This window comes from Lepidochelys kempii, chromosome 19 (assembly GCF_965140285.1).
Source record: "Lepidochelys kempii isolate rLepKem1 chromosome 19, rLepKem1.hap1, whole genome shotgun sequence".
NCBI classification, from domain to species: domain Eukaryota; kingdom Metazoa; phylum Chordata; order Testudines; family Cheloniidae; genus Lepidochelys; species Lepidochelys kempii.
The window spans coordinates 3578728-3587717 of NC_136398.1; the positions used below are offsets into that span (position 1 = coordinate 3578728).

Below are 8990 nucleotides of genomic sequence, written 5' to 3' on the forward strand. Positions count from 1 at the left end.
TCATGGATTAAACCACACAGCACTGCTGTAAGATAGGTAAAACAGTGGCACCCCATTTACTACTGAATAAACTGAAGCACGGCTAGATTAATTGATAGCCATGGGTCAAATGATATATCAGTGACAGAACCAGGAATCAAACCCAGACGTTTTAATTCCCAATCCCCTGCTCCAGCCAAGAGATAACACTGTTTCTAACCCTATACTATGCCTGATAAACTAATATGTTTGTGGGGGAGTTTTTGATCAGACCCAAGAGTGTAAAGGCCTGAATTCTATACCTGGCTCTAATGTAGACTGGCTGTGTGACCTTGAGTGACACACAACTGCTCTGAGCCTCAGTTTCCACAACTACAAAAACTGGTCATGTCTGTATTGCATGACTTTTCACACGATACTGCCTGTCCTGGTGGGCACTAGATTCTGTGTAAAATCTGGGAAGGATCCTTTGGGGTGGCCTTTGTTAAATGCTTTGTGAGCTACAAATGTAAAAAGTGCTTTTGAAGTATTCAGTATTACTATTACAACCACACATCCTGATGTGCGCTATTGCTCACAGACATCTTCCAGGATAGCTAGACAGCTGATGGACAGATACTCTGGGAAAGACTGCAATCTGATCAGGTTAACTGTTTGCTTGTTGGGTAAGTGTAACAATAACAACTGTAATATTGGGTGGACAACTTGTGAAGGGATAAAAAAAGAGCTGCTGAAAGGTTTGAAAAAACAGTGTACGACTCCATGGACTCTATCTTTTTCCAATTGTTGGTGGAATGACTTGTTCACTTTTGGCTCTCGGCTGGGGCAATCAGCACCTAGTAAACAGATATTTATTCCTCTCCTTTTCCCTGCAAATGCCATCTTAAATTAGTAAATAGGGGGTTTTGCCCATGTCAGTGGAAGAGGACAAAAGGGCACTCTCTGGGCCAGATCCTCAGCTGGTGTAAATCAGCATTGCTCTGCGGGACCCCTACTCATATAAAAAGGAGAGATTGTGGACCTGTGTTAGTGTTCTTTTTACTGACATTTACTGGTTTATAGCTTTTCCAGTATTGTCAAATATCCTATCCACCTTGGTGTAGAAGACAACACTTCAACTTTTCATCCTAGCCTGTCTTTCTACTCACTTTTCACACATTACACTGATTTATTATTGTAAAGTTCCTTGTCAATGTTATTGTAGGGTTGCCCTGGAGAGATGGGCTTGGTTTGTAATTGCAGGATAGATCATAAGACCAAGCTGATCTGTTATCATGCAATTACTTGGGAGGGCTGGATACACACACAGGGTTGCTGAGTCGTTCATGATCGCTAAGTCAGTCACACCCACACAGGGGTTTTTTTAATTGTTGGATTCCTTATAAGAGCAGAGCCACATGCACTGCTTCTTATTGGTGCTAGCCTGGACCTGGGAGAGACAAGATTAAATTCCCTCCTCTGCCAAAGACTCCCTGTGTGACATAGGATAAGTCATTTAACCTCTTTGTGTCTCAGTTCCCCATCTCTACCATGGAGATAATCATAGAATATCAGGGTTGGAAGGAACCTCAGGAGGTCATCTAGTCCAACCCCTCAAAAGCAGGACCAATCCCCAATTAAATCATCCCAGCCAGGGCTTTGTCAAGCCTGACCTTAAAAACTTCTAAGGAAGGAGATTCCACCACCTCCCTAGGTAACACATTCCAGTGTTTCACCACCCTCCTAGTGAAAAAGTTTTTCCTAATATCCAACCTAAACCTCCCCCACTGCAACTTGAGACCATTACTCCTTGTTCTGTCATCTGCTACCACTGAGAACAGTCTAGAGCCATCCTCTTTGGAACCCCCTTTCAGGTAGTTGAAAGCAGCTAACAAATCCCCCCTCATTCTTCTCTTCCGCAGACTAAACAATCCCAGTTCCCTCAGCCTCTCCTCATAAGTCATGTGTCCCAGTCCTCTAATCATTTTTGTTGCCCTCCGCTGGTCTCTTTCCAATTTTTCCACATCCTTCTTGTAGTGTGGGGCCCAAAACTGGACACAGTACTCCAGATGAGGCCTCACCAATGTCGAATAGAGGGGAACGATCACGTCCCTTGATCTGCTGGCAATGCCCCTACATATACAGCCCAAAATGCCATTGGCCTTCTTGGCAACAAGGGCACACTGTTGACTCATATCCAGCTTCTCATCCACTGTAACCCCTAGGTCCTTTTCTGCAGAACTGCTGCCGAGCCATTCGGTCCCTAGTCTGTAGCGGTGCATGGGGTTCTTCCATCCTACGTGCAGGACTCTGCACTTGTCCTTGTTGAACCTTATCAGATTTCTTTTGGCCCGATCCTCTAATTTGTCTAGGTCCCTCTGTATCCTATCCCTACCCTCCAGCGTATCTACCTCTCTTCCCAGTTTAGTGTCACCTGCAAACTTGCTGAGGGTCCAATCCACACCATCCTCCAGATCATTTATGAAGATATTGAACAAAACCGGCCCGAGGACCGACCCTTGGGGCACTCCACTTGATACCGGCTGCTAACTAGACATGGAGCCATTGATCACTACCCATTGAGCCCGACAATCTAGTCAACTTTCTATCCACCTTATAATCCATTCATCCAGCCCATACTTCTTTAACTTGCTGGCAAGAATACTGTGGGAGACCGTGTCAAAAGCTTTGCTAAAGTCAAGGAACAACACGTCCACCACCTTCCCCTCATCCACAGAGCCAGTTATCTCGTCATAGAAGGCAATTAGATTAGCCAGGCATGACTTGCCCTTGGTGAATCCATGCTGACTGTTCCTGATCACTTTCCTCTCCTCTAAGTGCTTCAGAATTGATTCCTTGAGGGCCTGCTCCATGATTTTTCCAGGGACTGAGGTGAGGCTGACTGGCGTGTAGTTCCCAGGATCCTCCTTCTTCCCTTTTTTAAAGATGGGCACTACATTAGCCTTTTTCCAGTCATCCGGGACTTCTCCGGATCGCCATGAGTTTTCAAAGATAATGGCCAATGGCTCTGCAATCACATCCGCCAACTCCTTTAGCACTCTCGGATGCAACGCATCCGGCCCCATGGACTTGTGCTCGTCCAGCTTTTCTAAATAGTCCCGAACCTCTTCTTTCTCCACAGCGGGCTGGTCACCTCCTCCCCATGCTGTGCTGCCCAGTGCAGTAGTCTGGGAGCTGACCTTGTTCGTTAAGACAGAGGCAAAAAAAGCATTGAGTACATTAGCTTTTTCCACATCCTCTGTCACTAGGTTGCCTCCCTCATTCAGTAAGGGGCCCACACTTTCCTTGACTTTCTTCTTGTTGCTAACATACCTGAAGAAACCCTTCTTGTTACTCTTAACATCTCTTGCTAGCTGCAACTCTAGGTGTGATTTGGCCTTCCTAATTTCACTCCTGCATCCCTGAGCAATATTTTTATACTCTTCCCTGGTCATTTGTCCAATCTTCCACTTCTTGTAAGCTTCTTTTTTGTGTTCAAGATCAGCAATGATTTCACTGTTAACCCAAGCTGGTCGCCTGCCATATTTACTATTCTTTCTACACATCGGGATGGTTTGTCCCTGTAACCTCAATAAGGTTTCTTTAAAATACAGCCAGCTCTCCTGGACTCCTTTCCCCCTCATGTTATTCTCCCAGGGGATCCTGCCCATCAGTTCCCTGAGGGAGTCAAAGTCTGCTTTTCTGAAGTCCAGGGTCCGTATTCTTCTGCTCTCCTTTCTTCCCTGTGTCAGGATCCTGAACTCAACCATCTGATGGTCACTGCCTCCCAGGTTCCCATCCACTTTAGCTTCCCCTACTAATTCTTCCCGGTTTGTGAGCAGCAGGTCAAGAAGAGCTCTGCCCCTAGTTGGTTCCTCCAGCACTTGCACCGGGAAATTGTCCCCTACCCTTTCCAAAAACTTCCTGGATTGTCTATGCACCGCTGTATTGCTCTCCCAGCAGATATCAAGGTGATTGAAGTCTCCCATGAGAACCAGGGCCTGCAATCTAGTAACTTCCGTGAGTTGCAGGAAGAAAGCCTCGTCCACCTCATCCCCCTGGTCTGGTGGTCTATGGCAGACTCCAACCACGACATCACCCTTGTTGCTCACACTTCTCAACTTAATCCAGAGACACTCAGGTTTTTCTGCAGTTTCATACTTGAGCTCTGAGCAGTCATACTGCTCCCTTACATACACAGTGTAACTCCCCCACCTTTTCTGCCCTTTTCATCCCTGTGAGGTAGCTATTCCCTACCTCACAGGGATGCTGGGAGGCGAAATACATTAAAAGAATGTGATATGCTCAGATACTAGAGCAGTGGGAAGCCATATAAGTACCTAAGATATCTAAATAGATCGTTGCATATAAATTTTGGGCTATTTACAACACCCCCTATAATAAAATTTAAAAAAAAAAAAAAATCCTAAAATATTTGGCTAGAAATAAATAACATTTGCAAACAAGTATAAGGAAAAAATTCCAGCCATTCGAATCTTAAAACACACAGCTGCCCTGATAGTGTCCATTTAATTATTGGATGTCTCCATTTCCTGAGTATTCCTTGGCACAGATGCACCATTGTCTTTATCACAACAGTACAATTGTTTCTGAACTGCCTTAGCCCCAGAAAGGGATGTAGGTATGTAGTGTATGTATGTGCTTTCTAAACAGGAAAATTCAATCTGTCATGAAAATTCAATAACCATCTCAACATTTAATTGCACCCAAGGGCACAATAAAAATCAACAAGGATGGTAGTTGTTGATTTTTTGTTAACCTTCTCTTAAAAAACCCCCAAACCTGCTAAGTTAGACCGGCTGGCTGTGTGTATATGTGCAATATGCACAGAAACCTATAGGGAAAAATGTGTTTAAAACTTCAAATTGGATCCACACAGGAAAACACACTTAAAAACTGGCACAGAGCTTTGCCATTGTTAGGTAAAAGAAAACATCCTGTTTTGATTTATGCACGCAGCACTCAATTTAACAAGTGTAGCTATGGGCAATTGGAAAACAGTCAAAATGGTGAATTTGCTGCTTACTTTCATTGAAACTGTTTCCTAAAGACAATTTGCTGTAGCTTTTTGGCATGGTTGGAATTTTTTTAACCCACAAGGACAATGTCCACTTCTCACCACTGAATGGTGAATGTGTTGGCCTAGCTGCAGTCGGGTATATGCCATGCAGCACAGCGTCCAGTATATTATTTCCTGGGACAGTTTTCCTTACGGTGACTGGTATGGTGACTAGTGATGGGGTTTTTAAAGCTTCAATGGGCCCTTTTGTTAACGGACGGCTAAATCTTTATGGAACCACTCTTAGGCTTTGTCTACACTGGCACTTCATCGACAAAACTTTTGTCGTTCGGGGTATTAAAAAAAACACCCCCCTGAACGACGAAAGATTTACAGACGAAAAGCGCCAGACAAAAAGCACTCTCCTGCCGACAAAGCTGCTGCCGCTTGTGCGAGGGGAAGCTTTTTGTTGGCAGGACTGCTCTCTCCTGCCGACAAACAGCAGCTACACTGCATGCCTTTTTGCGGCACAGCCGTGTTGCTTAAAGCCTTGTAGTGTAGCCATAGCCTCAGTGAGCATAATAGATGAGGTCCTAACTTATGGTGGAGTGCAATTAATAAACTAAGTGCCAGTTGGGGTTATTCTGCACCTCAAGTCAGTGACTGCTTTTCAGTGGCCAGACAGTTAGAACATTGGTTGTTGTTGTTATTATTTATATCACAGTAGCACCTAGAGCCTCCCACGTGCTGGGTGTTGTACATCCACATAATAAGAGACAGTTTTTGGCCTGAGGAGTTTACAATTTAAACAGATGAAGAGTGGGAGAAACGCTGGAAATATTATGCGGGGTACAATGGAAATCACCACTTGCTGAACATCAGCTGTGTGTTTACTTACGGAAACTCAAGCTCAAGCCAATGGAGTGAAATCGACAAATAACTGTCACAGTAGGAAATGTCCTTGGCTCCATCAGTAAACTGTTCAAGTAGAAGACCCGCTGCTTTTGACATCTTGAGTTCAGGAGCTTTCCCCTGATGTCCCGTTTCTGACTCTGACAGACTAATTCTGCAGGAAAACAAAGTTTTGATGAACAACCAGATGGGTCAAAATTTAGGGCCTGCTCCATTCAATCCAAAGGGAATGTTATCATTGACTTAAATGAGAGCAGGATCATTATTATATGAAGTGTATAATATGGGCTGCTCTGAAAGATGGGGCGGGGGGGAGGTGTGTTACTGGGGTCAGACGGGGACAGTGGCTGAATGTCTGAATCTACGTTTTCAATTGCTTGCTCTAGCTCATTCAGCATTCTCACTACTAAGTATGCTGAGAGTCACTAAGAGACATGGGCAGACACCTCTAGTGCAGCTGGCATTGCTGGCTATTTCAGACCCAAAGTTGGGCAATAGATAAATTACTCCCTCACTCCTGGAATGATTTCACTGGCTCTCTTCTCAGTTCAGTTCCTTTTGACTACAACGACTGGAGGCTGTGGAAGCAACAGTCATTTCTTTCAGAAAGAATTCATGCCCAAAGAACTTTTACCTTACAAACAGGGTTCATAATTTTCCTTTCTATTTGGAGCGTCAAAAAGCTTCACTAGAAAGTAGGTTAATCACTCTCGTTAATTGTTTCTGGTAGAGCTGACCAAACCTTTTCAGTTTTATGTTGCTAGAAGGGCTGGCAACTCTATATTCTTAGAGAGCGGTGATGTTTAGACAGCACAAATTCAATCACCCTTCCTTCTCCTTCTGAGTTTTGCTTTGAGGTTTGTACATTTATATCCCAAAATGCTTGGTGCCAAAACAACAAGATTTACACCTGTCATTAAATCCTTGGGATTCTCCTGGTACTAAACCCAAATTTGCCTGAAAGGTGCATCAACTTCAGGGAATATATCAATTATCCTGGACCAAGTTTCAGGTCCACAACAAAACCAGAAACTAGGGGAATTAACTGGTTTTCTATTTCGTTCACACAGTTCTGCTCCTGACGCAAAAACATTTCCTTCTACACTACACCACCCTCAGAAAACCTTTGCAAAAAGAAAAGGAGTACTTGTGGCACCTTAGAGACTAACCAATTTATTTGAGCATAAGCTTTCGTGAGCTACAGCTCGCTTCATCGGATGCATTCAGTGGAAAATACAGTGGGGAGATTATCAGTGGAAAATACAGAGGGGAGATTTATAATCTCCCCACTGTATTTTCCACTGAATGCATCCGATGAAGCGAGCTGTAGCTCACGAAAGCTTATGCTCAAATAAATTGGTTAGTCTCTAGGGTGCCACAAGTACTCCTTTTCTTTTTGCGAATACAGACTAACACGGCTGCTACTCTAAAAGAAAACCTTTGAACATCTTAGAATTTCAGTGTGCCTGGGGGCCTGAACTCAAAGACAGGAAAAGAGATCAGGGAGATATTGAGGCAAATTTACTATTCAGGCATTTAGACACACTCGTCAACATATCACACAATCCACATGTTGATCAACACATTCACCAAAGTGGTCCTTGGACAAAATCTCTTTGCTCTACAGCAAACTGTGCACCTATTAGTTGCCATCCTCCCATCCCAGGCCTTTGGGGTGAAAAGTGTGATTAGTGAGGAATGACTAAAGTCTTGTGGCTTTAGACTGTGATTCAAGAGATCTGGGCTCGGTTCTTGGTTCTGCCACAGACACCTTGGGTAAGTCACTTATTCTCTGTGTCTGTTCCCCATCTGTAAAAGAGGTATAATTCTACTCCCTTTGTCTACCTTGTCTTTCTAGATTGTAAACTCTTTGAGACAGGGGCTGTCTCTCACTATGTATACGTACAATTCCTAGCATGGTGGGGCCTCGAGCTGCTACACTGATACAAATAATAACAGAAGTGATAAAAAAAGTAAAATTTCCATGAAAAATGGTGTGAGGGAGGGGGGAAAATCACTTTTTCCCCCAACCAGTTCTAAGTATTGTGTAAATAAGATATTTTATTAAAGTTAAGATGTGTGTCATTATTGTGGAAAATGCTTTCCTGACCTGAGCTCTTCTATAATTGGGGTCACCATCGCTAATTTTTTTTCCAGGATTATCTTGATTTTTGACAAAGTAATTCTATCTCCTGCCTGCAATCCTACTGAGCTGACAGCTAGAGACCAAAAAACAAGCTGGGGGCTATCCTGTCTCACACATCATCACAAAAATTGCCTGCTAAATTTTAATTGCAGTCTTCGTTTCTCAGGATGATGTAGGAGACAAACTAAAGACCGACTCAGATCCCAGTTTTTTGCTGGGTTTTTTTTCCCAGTGGGAAAAACCTTTTGATCTGTAACCATTGCACATTTGATCTGGAATCACCAAAGGAATCAACAGGGAACCTCACAGTGTGATTTTATACATTTTGGAGTATAACTGCACCTCAGTGTGACATAGATTTTGCCACATCAGGGACTAGCACTTGATGATGGCATGAAAAGACAGTTGCATACCTGCATACATAACGGTGTTTAGGATCGCTTGGAAGTTGTGTCTAACTTTATTTAGTGTCCTCACGGTTATGGGCCCTTCACCCCTTTGGGGTGCCACCTGGAACTGGAATACCAATAAGCCTGCCTAACCCACCAACCTGGGCTACTTTTTCACTGTACTGCTGTGACAGGCTCTCAAGCTCCTTCCAGCACACATACAGTTAGGGACACACCCAGCTGCAGCTTCACACAGATCCTGAGATCAGCTCTGCATGGGAAGGCTCAGCTAAGGAACTGCCCAGTTACTCAAGTGCACACCCTCCTTTGAAGGGTAAACCCAAAATTATACCATCTTGCACTGCACAGGGAACTGTACAGCGTAAGATCATGAAATTCGCCCTCTCCCTCAATGTGGAGGAAGATATGCAACAGCTTTCTGTCCCCAGTTAGGATTTGCACACACTGGTTTTAGACAAAACAAAAACAAGTTTATTAACTACAAAAGATAGATTTTAAGTGATTTTAAGTGATAGCAAATAGGTCAAAGATTACCTTAGTAAAT

General features: G+C 43.7%; 1 long non-coding RNA gene across 2 annotated transcripts in view; it reads right to left on the minus strand.

The window, feature by feature from the left end:
* The window catches only part of LOC140900541 (uncharacterized), a 45244-nt gene that overhangs the window by 34476 nt on the left and 1778 nt on the right, over window positions 1-8990 (minus strand). For both annotated transcript variants that reach the window (XR_012155659.2, XR_012155658.2), the window contains exon 2: window positions 5877-6044. This is a non-coding gene — a long non-coding RNA (uncharacterized LOC140900541). The remainder of the gene's footprint in view (window positions 1-5876; window positions 6045-8990) is intronic.